The following is a 15,521-nucleotide window of genomic DNA, read 5'->3' on the forward strand; positions in this document are numbered from 1 at the left end:
AGCAGCTTTCCTTTGCCTGGAGATGATGATTGGAGGACAAAATGTTTCCTCCATAAAGCCTAGGTTTTGGAAAACAAAAAAAGAACTTGATAAATAAAAATCTGGGAAGGAAAACGTCCATTAAACAATGAACTGGGAGAGAAGGCACTTATTTTAAGCAAGTTTTCCAAACTTCATCTGCGTTGTAAGCATGACAGCAAAGAGACCTCCGAGTGCACACGTGAAACTGACTTTTTTTCCCCACTGTCAAACACATCAGTTCCCAAAGGACATCTGGAGTGTAAGTGCTGAAAATTAAGGTAGAAGATGTGTTTGTATTATATAATCTAAAGCCTTTTATCTATAAAACATTTATACTTGTTTAACTTGAGATATGGTAGTTAAACTGATAGCCTGCATGGAAACAATTATTTTGGCTCAGTTAAAATTAATTAGTAACAAATTTCTACAAAATCCAAATAAAAATAAGAGAGGTAGCCCTGCGTTAAACCAGTACATGTTTGCATGAGGTAGCTTCTTATGCACATTTTTAAAAATCCATATCTTTGAAATACTGTTAATCAAGTAGGAAAAACGAAATATAAGGAAATACACTCTGCAGAACATTTGTGAATTAACGTTAACATGTTCATAAAATTATAAAAAAATTAGCCATGGTCACCTTCAGCTGTGGTTCCTTTGAAAGAGAGCTGAGCTTCATCGAGTAAAAAGCAATTCACTCAGAGCTGGGTAAAGGAATCTCACATAAAAATTTCGCAGCAAATGGTGGGTCTGAACTGCTTTTACCTAAAAAGAAGTAGGGATTTCTTGCTTCCCGTTGGGTTTCTGCTCAGCGGTGAGGACTAGTTTTCACAAGAACTATGTGATGAGCATGTCCCAGGATGTGCTTATGCACCCAGAATGTATGGTTGCTTCCTGATACAGGTAAGTACAGGTTTCTGAAGAGGCATACACTTTTTTTCTCTAGTTATCGTCTCTGAAAAGTTTGTCCCTCTGATTTTATTTTCATGTGGGATTTTTTCAGATTTTATTACTATGCATAATTTGTACATTTGTATTGTCTGTAAATAGTTTGTTCTGGACTGTAAATTACTATCCAGCCCATACACCAGATCAGGTAGGTCTAGAACTGGACTTTGGGCAGTTTTGTTCACAGGGCATCTGAACTTGCGGGGATGTGTTTGCAGGGGTGGTAGACTCAGACTGTCTTGCTATTTCAGGATGTAGAAAATGTTTCTGTTCTTGCTGGCCATCGTTCTAGTGAGTCTTTCTCTGAACCGGATAGTAACCTAAGCATGGTCCTGGACTGATGCCCTGCTGAGCAGCTTCCTTGTTGTAGGGTGTCATTTTTTAAAAGAAAAGCAATTAAAAAAAATTACAAACCAAAATACCAGTCTTTAAGTGGAAATAGCAGTCTCCCTGAGAAGTTTATTTAGCAAAGAAGGAGGTAACCTAGTGGTTAGAGCACAGACAGAAATCTTATCTTCTAGCTCTGACTAATTTGAGTTTGGTCAGGTTACTTTAACTCCTTGTTTTCTCACCTTCAGTGTGAAGAATTCCCCTGTGACATGTCATGCAGGTAAGCTGGAAGTTTGACTGAGCAGCAAATATACCTGCATATGGTGATTTTATGTCAGAACTCTGAGGATGTCTCTGAGTTCCCACGCATTTGCTCTTTTTTTTCAGTGAAATAACTCTGGCTTTTTAAACTAGTAAAAGCAATTAGTTCACTCCAGGGACCAATAGGTGGAAACGTGTCATTTTAAAAAATGGATTTGGTTGTGGGGATCTCTGAGGCTTTACATTAGGTTAGAATATTTCTGCTGCAAGTGATGCCTGTAGACACTGGGTATGCTCTGTGCTCTGAGAAAACCAGGTCTTGTTCAGCCCCGTGATCCTCATGCAGCTGGTCTGATGGCATAATAACGGTCTTAAAGTACTGCACATCACTTCAGCATAAGCATATGTATGAAATGGACCTATAATGCATAATTGTAACAAGTAACTAGAATACTGCGTATGCACTTCTAAAATTGGCTGGGTTAATAAAACGTGCTGATTGCTCCCTGAGGATATCAAGGGACTGGATGATATTAGTAAGGGTCACCAGTTCAAATCTGGGGCAAGTTAGCAGTGGCTGCCAACAGCCATGTTACATCCCTGCATGCTTTTCTGTAAGTTTCTCATAGGCAGGTATCTGTATAAGTACAAGACCTACTTTGTTGGCAGCTGGATTAAAAAAGAAGGATGCCTGTATGTGGTGCTGACACAGGGCTTCAGAGACTGCAGTGCTTTCCCAGTTCTGCTTGGGATTTCAGTCCCTTTTCCTGTGTAAGTTTAAAGCACAAAACTGCTCACCCACGTCCTCTGGATTCACAGTCCTTCTGTCACATATCTTGCAAATCCATCAACTTCTTTATGTATTGGAAGCAACAATTAATTTGAACATTGTGTTGTATTTTTTAGAAAAGGATGGTAGATTTCTAAGTTTCCAAGAGAAAGGAAAGGTGGAAATACTTGGCTATTGCTTTTGCTGACAACTGGTTACAGGGATTTAGGCTGCCAGTCCAGGACAGGAGAGCATTTTCTGCCTTGGGAGGTAGAGTATCACCAGTATATCTGCACAATGCTGCTAAATCAGTTTTGTAAAGGAAAGGCAACAGTAAGATAATATGTGATCACCACCTGCACCTCTTGGTGAACAGAGGCTTCTTGGCTTTCCAGCTTATGCCTCAGGGCTGAGTGCTGTTTAGCAGGGGTCTCGTGAGGGTGTCAGTACGCTCGTGTGTGTAGAAAATTGGTGGTTTCTGGCTGTGCTCTCTGCAACATCCTGCTCCTCCAAGACACATGGGAAGCTGAACAACATGACATGCTGAGCAGGAGGGCAGGTTCTGGTCAGGTGCTTGTATTTTTGCTGCCTTAGCTGCTGTTATAAATTCCTCACTCTGGCCTTTCACTTCTGATATTTTTCCCTTGGCCAAATCAAAGACGGTTTTGTTACCTCCGGCTCCCTGCGGACGTGGCAGCTTCAGGCAATGAAATATGCTCCAGCCTTCAGAGGGAGGACAGGGGACCCGCTGCTGGGAAGCCAAGGTGGAAAAGGGTTCCGGGAACAGGACTGAGGCTTTTGCCTTCATTTCAGCCCTGGCTGCATCTCTGTGTGTGTGCGAAAACAACAAACCTGCTAGGTATGTGCTGGGAGAATAGATGAAGATGCTTGAAAGTGTTGTGGGATTTATAATGTGGACTGAAAAACACACAGCAGCATGTGGAGGCTGGCACTGAGATGTGCTTGCTCCTCCTTGCCACTGCCCACCTGGGGAGGTAAGGTCAGCACAGCTCCTAAATTAATATGTACTGTAGTAAAATGGATGGATTGGGGAGCAGTTGTAATGTTTATGCCTAAAAGGAATAAAGAGAGGTAGGTAGGATTGCCTGACATTCCCCTTGGTCTAGATGTAGAATAGCATGGTCCTAGTGACTGGACATGGATAAGCTGCAAGTGAGAATGTGCTTTAGGCTCCTGGCACCTTTTCCCCCCCCTGTTTTTCCAGTGGTGCTGAATAAAATTGGGGTTCCATATTCCTGTTTTCAAACCATTCAAAAGCTCAAATGTAGCCATAGGGCTAATACTGAGACCCACTTTGACAGTCCCTGATGCACGGGAGGGAGAAGAGATGAGTGTTTCGCTGGAGTCTGAGTGGAGCTATGGAGTTTGCTCATATGGCTGCTAATATTCAGTGTTTGGAAATGGAGAATACTGAGCCCACCGTGACCTCCTGTACGTAACTGTGTTGCTGCTCATGAACCTGGGAGCCCCAAAGTGCTAGTTTGGTCTTTACTGTCAATGGTCAGAGCCCTGAAAGGCTGCAGTGCAGCATGGCAGGCTCTAGACTCACGCTGTTCCTGGGGGAATCCCTCCATTATTTCCCCCATGAATGACTGCCCTCACTCTTGGCTGATGTTTGGGAGGAGCGTGAAGCCCAGCTTGACTGAGAGGCAGTGCCAAGGATTGGGGACTTACTGTGAAGAGTAGAAATAACTCTTCAGATCCTGCAACATGATCATTGTATTCTCTCCAGGGTCTGGTTGAGGGCCATAGGACTCGTTTCAGAGCTGAGGAGTTGAGGGATGCTCAGGAGGTTCCCCAAGGCTGCTGGGTCAGGGGCCTTTGCACTCTGTAGGAACTTCCCTGTTCCTCATATGTACATCTTCAACTGTGGCTTGAGCAGCTGCTGTTTGAAGTAGGAGGGGAGGGCAGGAGTTTCTCCTGGAGTGCCTGTTGGGCGGGTGGGTGGGGGAATCTGGCCAGCAAACAGGCGAACGCACACAGAAATGATGTTGGAAGCCAAGGCTAGTCCTGCTGATGTGGCCCTTTCTCCTGCAGTGGATCATAAAATATGGCTCAAATTTTCATTACGGCCTCTATTGATTATCTTTTGGGACAGATGAATTATAGGCAACATTAAATTAAAAAAAAAAAGGGAAATATTTGAATGAGTTTGGGAGGTCGATGCCAGAAAGGCTGACTCACCAAGCTTTACCGGCACTTGCGTTGTGGGCCTGCTGGGCCCTTCCTATGGTCCCTCTCCAGGGAGAGCCTGTCCAGGGAGCTCCCCTTGTCTCTGTCAGTTGCCCTTGGGGTGCAGCAGGCTCTGCAGTGGCCGTCAGCTATGCCTGGGGACAGCCCAGACATGGAGGCGGTGGCTGGAACACCTGGGTGCCGTTCCCGAGTCCTGCCTGATGCCACATGCTCTGCCTTTGCTGGGAGGTGGCCCTGAGGACCTTCCAGTTAAACAGCACTCAGCGGGTGTCTGGCTGGCACCTACCTTGGGATTTTCTAGCAAAAGGGGAAAACAAGGGGCTGTGAATGGGAGAAGGCCAGGTCACTGCATTTGGAGACAAATTCAGATCCGGTATAAATGTATGTGTGGAAGCCAACAGTGAATCATAAAAGAATCATAAAAGTAGTGATGGGCTTTCAAAGGTTTCCCTCCTTCCCTGCGCCAAGAGAAACATCGCTGCCCTCATCTCTCCTTCCTTGAGGGGTCTGTGCTCCTCTCTCCAGGATTCATTGAGTACAGGAGCCGATTCTTGATGTGGTTTGTGGTCAGGGACCTTTGACTCCAGGTAAGAGATGTGCCAGGATCGAATCATCCCACTGTTAATGTGGCAGACTGAAGTCAAACCAGAGGAAGAGAGATCTGGCTTCCTGCTGGCTCTAGCTAGCTCTGGTTTTGGGGATGATCCTGAAACTTTGTTCTTAGGGACTCTGTGCCTGTTCAGCTTTTCCAGGTTTGTACTCTATACCACATAATGCTCTGTGCTCATCTGCAGGAGATGGCCTGGTAAGGCTTTATCCTCTGCTCGCTTCTCTGACTGTATTCCACCAGTGGGTGAAATCCTGTAACCTGAAATGTCAGCACGCTTTCAGCAGCTGACAATGGGGAATAATGGATGTTACCTCTTTCAAAAGAGCTGCTTTCCTGGTGGTAGCAGGAGAGTCCTGGAGCAGACACTCGCAGAATCTGGGTGGCTTTAAAATCTCTTCTCTGTGCTCTGTTCTGGGGTTGTTTTCTGTCAGTCAGGCCAGCAGCCAGTGCTTCTGAGGAATTCTCTGTTTTCTTTTCCAAGATTGAGAAGAATGCACCCAGGGTCCCTCTCCAGCCACCTGCCTTCACATGCCAGCTTGTAAGACAAAAACACACAAACACACACACCCCAAATACCTGCATCCGGACATGGGGTCCTGCCATGGCACGGTCCCCCCACCCCACTGCTTCAGACTGACCTGGGGAGGCACTCCTCCCCACACTGATCCCCGTGCCTGCCACCACTGCCAGCTTTCCTTCTGCCAGTCAGAACAAACATCCAAGGCGTGATCTCTGCTTTTAAGCCATTAGCATGTGTTGCGGTGGTGCCTTTTATTCACACGTGTGCAGATTCCCATTTGTCTGGTCATGGGGCTGTGTGGCAGGGAGTTTTTCCAGGCTGCGCATCTGTGTGAGCCTGAGCTGCAGGGGCAGAACTGTCTGCCTGTGCCACTGCCCACACTGCCAACCTGGAGGAGCACAAGTGCTCCAGCTCTTTGGCTGCGTGCAAAACACCTCGTGCATTCGCTGGGGTGTTTGTGTGACATTTCAAATAAAACCCCCAGTATTACTGAAGTGTGAACATTCACCCTTGCTTAGGTGCTGGTGGATGGGGCCACCTTTCTCAGTGTTTAATGCACACTTGAATGTATGTGTTTCACTTCCTTGCAGATCTCTGCTGATTTCACAAGCCATCCACAAAGCTTTGGCTTCACCTGGGCAAATGTAAAAGGTGGTGGTTTCCATGGCTCCACGGCCTCACTCGAGCGACACACCCTTTTTGTGTAAGCTGGCTCCCTGGAGTCGATTGTTTTTTGGCAAACAGCTTCATAAACTCCTCCAACAATTAAACTGAAAAGAAAAAAAAAAAAAAACCAACAACCACACAACAAAACCTGTGCATTATGGAGTGAGACAGCAAACAGGTTGGAGCAACTCCCCCAGCCAGCTCCGTCCCCACCAGTTCTGGAGCTAGCCCCAAGCCCCCAGTGTCAGGCAGGGAGGAGAGGAGAGAAGCCTGGGCTGCACTTGCTGGACTTCGTTTTGGGAGGTGCCTGAGCTGCTCCAACCCACCAAACTGCAGTGAGCTAACAAACATGAAGGAAAAGGTCATGTTATTCACTTCTATTTTTTCAAAGCTGCAAACATCCCTCTCTCTGGGAGGGGAGGCTGCACAGATGCCAGCTCTGATTAATTTAAATATTTACCAATCCCATTTTTTTTTTAATTGTGTATGTTTGCGCTCTGTTTGTGTCCCATAAAATACCTGGTGTTTTGGGCGTACCCCTTTTGCAGGGTGCATGAGATCACACTGAAAAAATGCAGTGAAAAACATTTTCATGCCACGACACATCAAATAGGATTTTGAATTAAGATGAAGATTTTTTCCCCCTTTTTTTATCTCTGAAGTTTGGGTGAAAGGGTTTTATTTTTCTTTTTCAAATTCTTTTATTTAACTAGGAGGAAAAATCGCCATGGAAATCCTTTAAAAGTTTCTTTTGCCTCATCTCACCATATCGGACAATGAAGGCAACTGTTTGTGCTGGTCAAAGCACCCATTAGTGTGTATTTCTGTGCTATTGTCTTGATGGTGGTTTGTTCCAGTGGGCAGGCAGTGAGCAGGGGAGAAGTCTTGAGTTTGAAAGTCAGTGCCAGCTCTGAGCTCCTGGGTGAGCGATGGCAGCTCTGCTCCTTTCCCTGCCCGCCGCTCGTCTGTCAGACTTGTTCTGAAGCAAGTGCTGGCTTTTACTGTCTGTGCATCCCTGGCACAGGGGTGTCATCTCATTTGGAACTGTCAGGGTGCTGCTATTAGACTCACAGGCGGTTTGCCTGTTGTGCTTCTCAGGGGAGGTGTCTGAGATGAATGAGTGACCCCTTGGTGGGCTGCCCAGCACCCGCTGGGCACAGCGACTGGTGGGTTTGTGTGTCCCAGAGCTGAGCACAGTACAGGAACCAGTTTGGGCACAGGCACATCACGGCACGTTGTCCTCTTTGGTATGGGAATTTCTATATGCTTTTGGCCACAAGGCTTGCACTCCTCTGGGAGGGAAGTTTTATTTGCGGGTTCAAGCAGTGAAAGCTCTACAGACATTCACCCCACCTCCTTTTAATTGTTTTCCATGCCCATTGGGTCATAGTCTGATCCCAGCTACATCTGGGGAAGTACAGAGCTGTTCCTTGGAAAAATAGCGCATCGCAAAACTGAGAGTAGTGCTGCTGGGATCAGGGTCCAGCCACCTCCTCTCTCTGTTGTATGGCTAGCAAGCCAGGCAGAGTTTGGCCCAAAGCACAAGTCTTTTGCAGGGTTTTTTGTTTTACTGCGCCTATAAAGGACCACAGCTCGAACCTCCCTGACTACCAATAGCAGGTCTTGAAGCTCTGTGTTGGGAGAGGCTTACAGGGGTGAGGGGCAGAGGCAGTAAGGCATCTGTACGGCAGCTGGAAGTTGGCACACGAGCCATATATCTGTGCTGGGAACCAAGGGGCACAGCTGCCTTGTTAAAAGCTTTAAGACTGTCATTGGGGCATGTATGTATGTGTATGTCTGCTGGAGGGGGGTACGTGCGCTGCTAGGGTTTGAGGGAGTCCATATTTCTGCTTTGCTGTGGGGAGAGGGAAAGAGAAGGGGAAGAATCAGGGTGGGTGTGCAGGGAGGGCAGCAGCTGTCTCATCTGAGCCATTAGCCACAATTTGAAATTGGACCTGTTACTTTTGAGGAATGTAGGGCAGTGGAGGAGAGATATTGTGTGAATGTGCACGCGGCTCTTGCTTCAGTGTCCTAGGAAAATGCCAGAGCGTAGGATGGCAAGGAGTAGTAATTACCCCACAGCTTCAGCTCCACCACTGCACTCTTTGATCACTTATTACTTTTCTATTCCTTCTGCTTCTTGCTGTAATTGTTACAAAATCTCTCTGCTTTGGGAGGGGTCCAGGACTCCAGGGCCCAATTGCATCTGCCCTGATTCAGAAAGTGGGTCATGCTGCTTGGTCTGGGAAGAAGATACTAATCTTGCTTAGCATGATATTTATTAGGAGATAGGGAAGGGAATGCAACCGCACTGTTGCCTAGAAAATTGCTCTGGGGGGATAGCAAAGGACTTGTGAGGGCAGAGCACAGAAAGTTCTCGTGCACCCAGTGCCTGCTGAAGCTGTGCCACATTCTCTGCGCCTGTGTTGCCTGCTTCCCTCACAGCGAGACGACGTGGTGCAGATAGATGGCAGGATGATAGTGGAACTGGAGACGAGGAATGGATTTGTAGCTGCTCACTCAGCAGCTGCCAAGTGGTGATGGGATCTTTACCTTCCTTGGAGTAGAGGCTGGTGGGAGTGGAGGGAGGGGCAGACCAGATCTGGTTTGCTCATAAAGACATGCTGTTTTCACAGTAGCAAGTGAAGACCTAACCTGGTTGGACTTTGCTGCTGGACAAGTGACCAGTTCTGCTCCTGCACCCCATCCAAGTAGATGGCAAGCCTGGTTTCTCGGTGTGCTATATGACACAGTGCCCTGAAAGGCAAGAGCTCCCCTGCTAAAAGCAATTAGAAAACCTGGATTCAAAGCCTAGAGTAATTTGCTCTGTGCTGTGTCTATCTCTCATTAAAGAACAGAAAGAAGGAAACTCAGTGTAAGAAACATGACAATACGCCCAGTGTTGCTCCAGCAGGGTCTCACAGTAGGGACTCTGCCACAGACCGCCCTACTCGTGGGGGGTAGAAAAGCACAGCTGATCCTGCCAGTCTGGCTGGGCCTGTGCTGCTGCTTGCTGTGAAATCACCCTCAGGATTATCCAAAGGAAGAACTGGCAACTCCGGTAACTTGGAGGGCCGGATCCTCAACTCGTTTAAATTGGCATGACTTCACTGAACCACTGAAACTATGCTGATTTTACACCAGGTGAGGATCTGGTCCAGAATCTTCCGAAAGAAGAAGACAAAGAGGGCATGGAACAGAGGTTTGATAGAGTCCACTTAGAAGCATGAGGACTCCTGAGTTGTCCTTAGTGGAGAGTGGGTCAGCAGGTCATTTACTTACACCTTGGATAACTTTGAAGGGCTCTGAATTATTGTGGCTCTGGCAGATGCCAAAGCACAGTTCCCTCGGGAGGATGGGGGACCCACATCTTTGCCTGCCCTTTGAAATGCATGTTGGCAGGGTTTGGTGAGAACATCCAGTGTTGCCCTGCCAGTGTTTCCTGCTCATGGCTTTTTAGTGGCAGTGTAGTGAGAGGGGTTGGAGACACAGTAAGGACCCTCACCTTTTGATTTGGTCTGCCATGAACCCTGCTAGGCTTATTCTCGTGGGTGCTTTTAGCCCGACCCATCTTTTCCTGTACGTTCAACACCACTAGTATCCCTTGTGGCATGTGATGCCGCTGGCTGAGGCAGACCAGTGGTTGTGGCTTTAGCCTTACACCGCTACTACCGCAAGTTTGAATTTCTCTGAGCCCATGAGATGGTGCGAGGAGAGTTTCCACTTCAGGGAAGGAGAGTAGCCCGTGTCCCTGTCCCACATGGCTGCTCCATTGGGCGGTATTAAGCACATGCCTCCAGAAATTTTTAGTTCCTGGTAGGGCAGGCCAATTTTATTTTCCCAGCTCTGCACCTCATTCTTAAGTGGGGGTATTATGGGATGTATGTGAGAAGGTACGTTGTTGTGGGTTTCTAGAGGAGGTTGTTTGCTGTAGCACGAGGCTCTTGGGACCTGCAGAGATGCACAGAATTCCCTCCAGCCCCTGGCACGCACTCACATCCGGGGTGGATCTGGACAGAGTTGTAGCAACTCCCAGTGCAGCAGCTCAGGGCCGGAAGTGAAGCAGGGATAAAATATCCAGCTGAAACTCCTGTAGGATGTAATTACTGAGCTGGAAGCTGGCCAGGACAGCAGGTATCATGCATCATCTGCTGGTGCTATCAGAAGCACCCAGCATTGTGGGAGAAGTGGTCAGGACCAAGGAGTGACGCTGTTTGTGCGAGAGACGGGACCGCTCCCTCAAGGCTGCCTCTGTGGGCATTCAGCATAACGGCTTTTGAAGTCACTTGGTGTTTGTTTCCATGGTTGTTCTGTGCACGTACCATGGTGCCTGTAAAAGGCTCTTGGGAAACTGCAGCCCATGGATGGATGGCCCTGTCCTGACGCTCATTCAAATGCTCCTACTTTTCCATTTAAAAGAAAAGAGGAAAAAAGCTTGAACAAAAAAAAACCAAACCAAACAACCAAGGAAAAAAAAACCAAAGGAAATTGACTTCCCAAAAATTACACTAAGCTAACATTTGAGGCCTGGCACAAATCCATCACAGCCAGGAAACTCAGAATTAACCAGTGCACTCCCATGGCTGCCGGGAGGGGCTGCACTCCCAACAGCGCAGGTTGAAGCTTTAGAAATTGGGGGCTTGGAGGTGAAAGCCCTCAGCATGTGTCTGAATTCAGCAGAAGGTGTTCTCATTCACTTCCATGCATGCAAAAAAGCAGCATTAGATGCGGGGGCAGCTTTGGGGAGAAGGTTAATGCCAGGCTTCTGGTGCTCAGATCTGACAGCTGATACCAGCACCTGACCTGGGCTCCTTGCACCAGGACATTCCCCTTGGGCTCTGCATTGGTGGAGCAGGGGCAGAGTGATACTGCAGGTACCTGCAAGCTGCTGCTGAGGAAGCTGGAGAACATACACCCTAGCCCAGGTTGCAAGTGAGGACAAAATTGACTCTTCGTTCCCACTTGCACATGACACAGCATAACATAAATCATTGCGATTGACAGCTTCAGTTCAGTTCAGGTTAGAGGGGCAGGGAGCGAAGCACAGGTCAGGCTGGGGGGCAGTGCTGGGGCTGTGCGAGCAGCAGCCAGGAGCAGGTCACAGGAAGAGGCTCTGAGCAGAAACTGTGGCTGGTGCAGCAGGTCAGAGGTGGCCTGAGCTGGCAGAGTGGGATGGAGGGAGGCTTACAAAACACCTGCTGCATGCGCCTTGCCTTGGGCTGATGCTATCGGTGCTGTGTGTTTGCAAGGACTCGTTTCACTCATCAGTTTTGAAAAATAAAGGAAGAGGCTCCTGTACCTACTGCTGTAAAGAGCCTGGCGCTGTGCTGAAAGCAGGACAAAAGTCCAGCCGGGCCTCTGCTATCCCCAGCCATGGTGGGTTGCCAGCCTGCTTTTGCTGTGAATTTTCACAGCTTTTGGGGTACTGCAGACTGAAGACTTCATGTCAGAGCTTTGATAGTATCTCATTTCAGAGGCTGGGGGAGGTTGGGATGTGTTAAGGCTGAAAATATTTACAGGTTTTGAAGTTTAAATGCAAACAGGAAAAGCCCTTTAAAAAGTGAGTGTAGTGGATATTCAAAACAGGGATTGCCATGGAAACGCCACAATATTTGCTTAAATTGACACAAAGGTTGTTGGTTGCAGGGTTCTGGCTTCTTTGGCTCCATTTTCTTTGGCCCGGCACCTATCACAAATTGATCTCAACAACCCTCTTTTGTTTTGCTTCTTTTATTTTTGTCTGATGGAAATTTAAAAAAACCACCGCCAACAAAACCCTTCAGTCTACAAATCCCACCTCACAGAAGTCTGAAGCTGCTGAGCTTCTGTCAAATGTTGGAGCTAGGACATTTTTTAATTTTGTAAGGTAAAAGTTCTTGTTCTTTCACTCTGCGGGTTTATTCATTTCCTCCAATGCAGGAAATGGAAGGAAATTGTCTTAACTGTCTAGGGAGAACAGGGAGAAGGGTGAATGAAACCTGTTGCAAAGGTAGCAATATGCATCCAAGGAGCACAGGAAGGGAAGTGAGACTTTGTTGTCCAGCTCTTGGTCCAGAATTTGATTTAGTTTTGGTTCCCAGTTCTGCCTCAGATTTGCCAAGTCACTTAATTACTGTGTGCCTCACTAAACTGGAAATAATAATTCTTCCATTGTTTCATCTGGTTATATTTGTAACGTCTTTGGGGCTGAGGAACTGCATTTGATGTGGGGGTGCACTAGACTGACGGTAGAGTCTGTGTTCTACTGGTGGTTGTAAGACAAACACAAGTGAACGATTCCTCCACAAAGGAGGGATAGCATCATCACCTCACGTGTGCAGAAATGCTCGGCTGGCTATGGGGGGAAGCTCTTTGCATTAAGTGGCTTAGTACTGTAGGCTGCTTCTGCAACTGATTGACCTGGATTTTTTTCTGGGGAAAGTTGAAGTGCGTGGCCCACCGGATGGTCACCCAGGTGGTTTGTACCCTGACCTTTGAGTTGCTAGCACCACACATGGCAGAGAAGATCGGGATGCAACGTATTTGTCAGGGTGTGAAATGCCTTGCTTTGCTGGAGCTGGACTGCTGTGTGTGACCAAGGACTGAGGTCTGTGGGTGGCTGTGGCATTTGAGGCCAGCGTCATTGCTTGTGCCTGTGATTCACCTGAGCTCTTGTACTGCTAAGTAGGGAATATTCATTTCCTTTTGGAACTCTCCTCAGGGCAAAGAGACTTCACCAAGTGAAGGGAGGCCATCAGATTCACACAGTCTTCATCTGCAACCACCTCCAAAACAAAGAATCTGACTTCTCTCCTGGCTTTGTACACTGGAATGGACCTTGACGTCTGTGACTTCTCAATGCAAGGTACTGGCTTTTGTTCTGTGATGAAACCGTCTGCTCTGAAGTAGGACTGGAGCGAGTGATTTTGGCTCTTCAGAGCCTCCATTCCAGTTCCTGGGAAGTTTCTAGCCTATAAATTTTAGAAGAGCTGCTGAAAGCCATTGGTTTGGGTGCTAAATGCATGGTGGGCTGTTGGTTTGTCTTGGGCTGGCTTACGAGTAAGATTGGGTTTACGACATTGCTGCCTGTTTCTGCACAGACATAGGCACCCAGCTGACACAGCAGAGGGCTGGTTTAAACAGCTCCCTCTGTTAGCCTCCTTCTTCCTAATGAGCTGGTGTGCAATATTAACAATTAGCTAAGTAGTATATCAGAACAGGCTAGCATGGGAGTCCCCTGGGTAAGTATTGTGTGGGACAGTTTCTGATCAACTTATTTCACAAAAGAGGAGGAGTTTGAGGATGTCTGTGGTCAAGGTGGGAAACTCAGAAAGGTTGTGAGGGGGTGGGACTCTGTGTTTCTAAAAGCCATTTTATTTTCTTCACTGCTTGGCTCCCATCACAGCTTCTCTACAAAGAAAGGTATGGCATAACTTGGCCTAGAAGAAAGCAAGTGTAGGATAAGAACAGTGGGATAATGTATTTCTTCTCAATTGTTTGGGGATTTGGGAGGTACCTGGTGGCACTGCCATACTGCTGCAGATAGAAGGGGCCAAGGAGCCTTGCTGTGTCTGGGGTTTGTGTGATGTTATGTCTGCTCTGCAGGGGCTAGAGGTTTTGTCAGGGGTATCTCCATACTGTATTGGCACCATTAAATGATGATGATGCCTGAATGAAGATCAGCAACCTGAAATGCCTGTGGGGATTTTCTATCACCATGTTCTTCTCTCTTTTGCTGCTGTGCCATAAATGATAGCTGGGCAAAGCAGTGTATCCAAAGAGGTTGTGAGTCACAGGTACAGCTGAGACTTGAATTAGAAGGATCAGGGTGTAGGGAGTGTATTGGCTTAGCAAGAGGGAAGAGAGAAAAGTCACAGGGCTAAGGTGTTGGTCTGGGGCTTCAGCTATCCTTGTCCATCCCTGGCTGCATGTGGCACGGGGGAATTTACTCATGTTCTGAGTGCCCTACCTTAAAGAGCAACAGCCGTGATCCTCTAAGGCTCAGCAGGGCTTAGTGATTGCCACGTGTTCAGAGCCTACAGACCTGAGTGCTTTCAGTAAACCTGCCAGTAAATACAGTATGCTTCAGGATGGGATATGGGTGAACTGTACCTTCCCACACCTTCCTAGTGCTGAAACTCCTCCAGGGTCTGGCATGCATTATTTGGAAAGCTTGGGTTTGAACTATTAATGTAGGGAACCCTGGCCTTTATCCCTGCATGAGCTTCTCTGGTGTCTGTGTCCCCTGTTTTAGAGCAGTGGCACATGTGTTCCCAGGTCTCCAGAGGTGAGGGATCTTCCCAAATCAGAGCTCTGCCCCAGGGAATAAGGTAGTGGAACATGAAGAGCCTTGAGGTTTTACAAAATAAGATACAAATTCTCAGGTTTGACTGCAGCAGGTGAATTTTCCACCAAACATCCTTATGTGCCTCTCCAAAAAGGCCCAACACCCAGGGGGGAAAAACTGTTTAGGAAGCTGCTACATGGGTTCTGATTTCCATCAGAAGGAGCTTTTCCTGTGACCCCTCTCACAGGTTTCTGCTGGTGTAGCTCCTGATATTGAAAGACCTGCATGTCCATCTGACATTGACCTGGGATGAGCAGGACCTCTGAGACAAGAAGGCAAGAGGAGGAGACTGATAAATCTGGAATTCCTGAAGTGCTGAAATGAACCTTAAGGTTCAGGTTCTTGCAGATCAGTAATCCTTTTTGATGTTTACCTTCTCCTAGTACCTGCTGGGTGCGTTACCTGTACAAAGTTGAGTGCCCTTCAGGGGCTGTTTTCTGAGGGACAGAAGCTCATTAGAAACAACAGAAATATTTCCCTTGACGCTAGCTGTTTTCTGAGGTCCCCCTAGTTCTACAAGTATCACTTCAGTGAAGGAGATGCATTTAGCCTTTCAGGCATGTGGCTTTGTGATCGCTCATGCTCTGGACTAGAAATCCCTGTGTTCCAGTCTTCAGCCCTGGAGCAACTTGTATGGCTTCTACTTTCAAAACAAGCTCAATTTACTTTGGGCTACAGAGGCTGTTTGCACGTTCTCCAGAGCCCATCCGTAGGCTGTGATTGCTTTTTCACTCTCTGTTTATAAGCACATGCTGGCTGTTTAGTCCTAGAGCTATAAGGGTTGGAGGGAGTTTTCTTGTTCAGTTGATAAAGGGTAGCCTTTATGCAGGGAAAAAAGCTTAAAAAAAATGTGGGA

General features: G+C 47.3%; 1 protein-coding gene across 2 annotated transcripts in view; it reads left to right on the forward strand.

Annotated features, from left to right (window-relative positions):
* Positions 1-15,521, forward strand: part of CASZ1 (castor zinc finger 1) — a 208,143-nt gene that overhangs the window by 23,151 nt on the left and 169,471 nt on the right. For both annotated transcript variants that reach the window (XM_027802274.2, XM_027802272.2), the window contains exon 2: positions 13,040-13,183. The gene's annotated coding sequence lies outside the window, so the exon portion shown is untranslated. The remainder of the gene's footprint in view (positions 1-13,039; positions 13,184-15,521) is intronic.

The sequence above is a fragment of the Falco cherrug genome, chromosome 3, assembly GCF_023634085.1.
Source record: "Falco cherrug isolate bFalChe1 chromosome 3, bFalChe1.pri, whole genome shotgun sequence".
Classification (NCBI taxonomy): Eukaryota; Metazoa; Chordata; class Aves; order Falconiformes; family Falconidae; genus Falco; species Falco cherrug.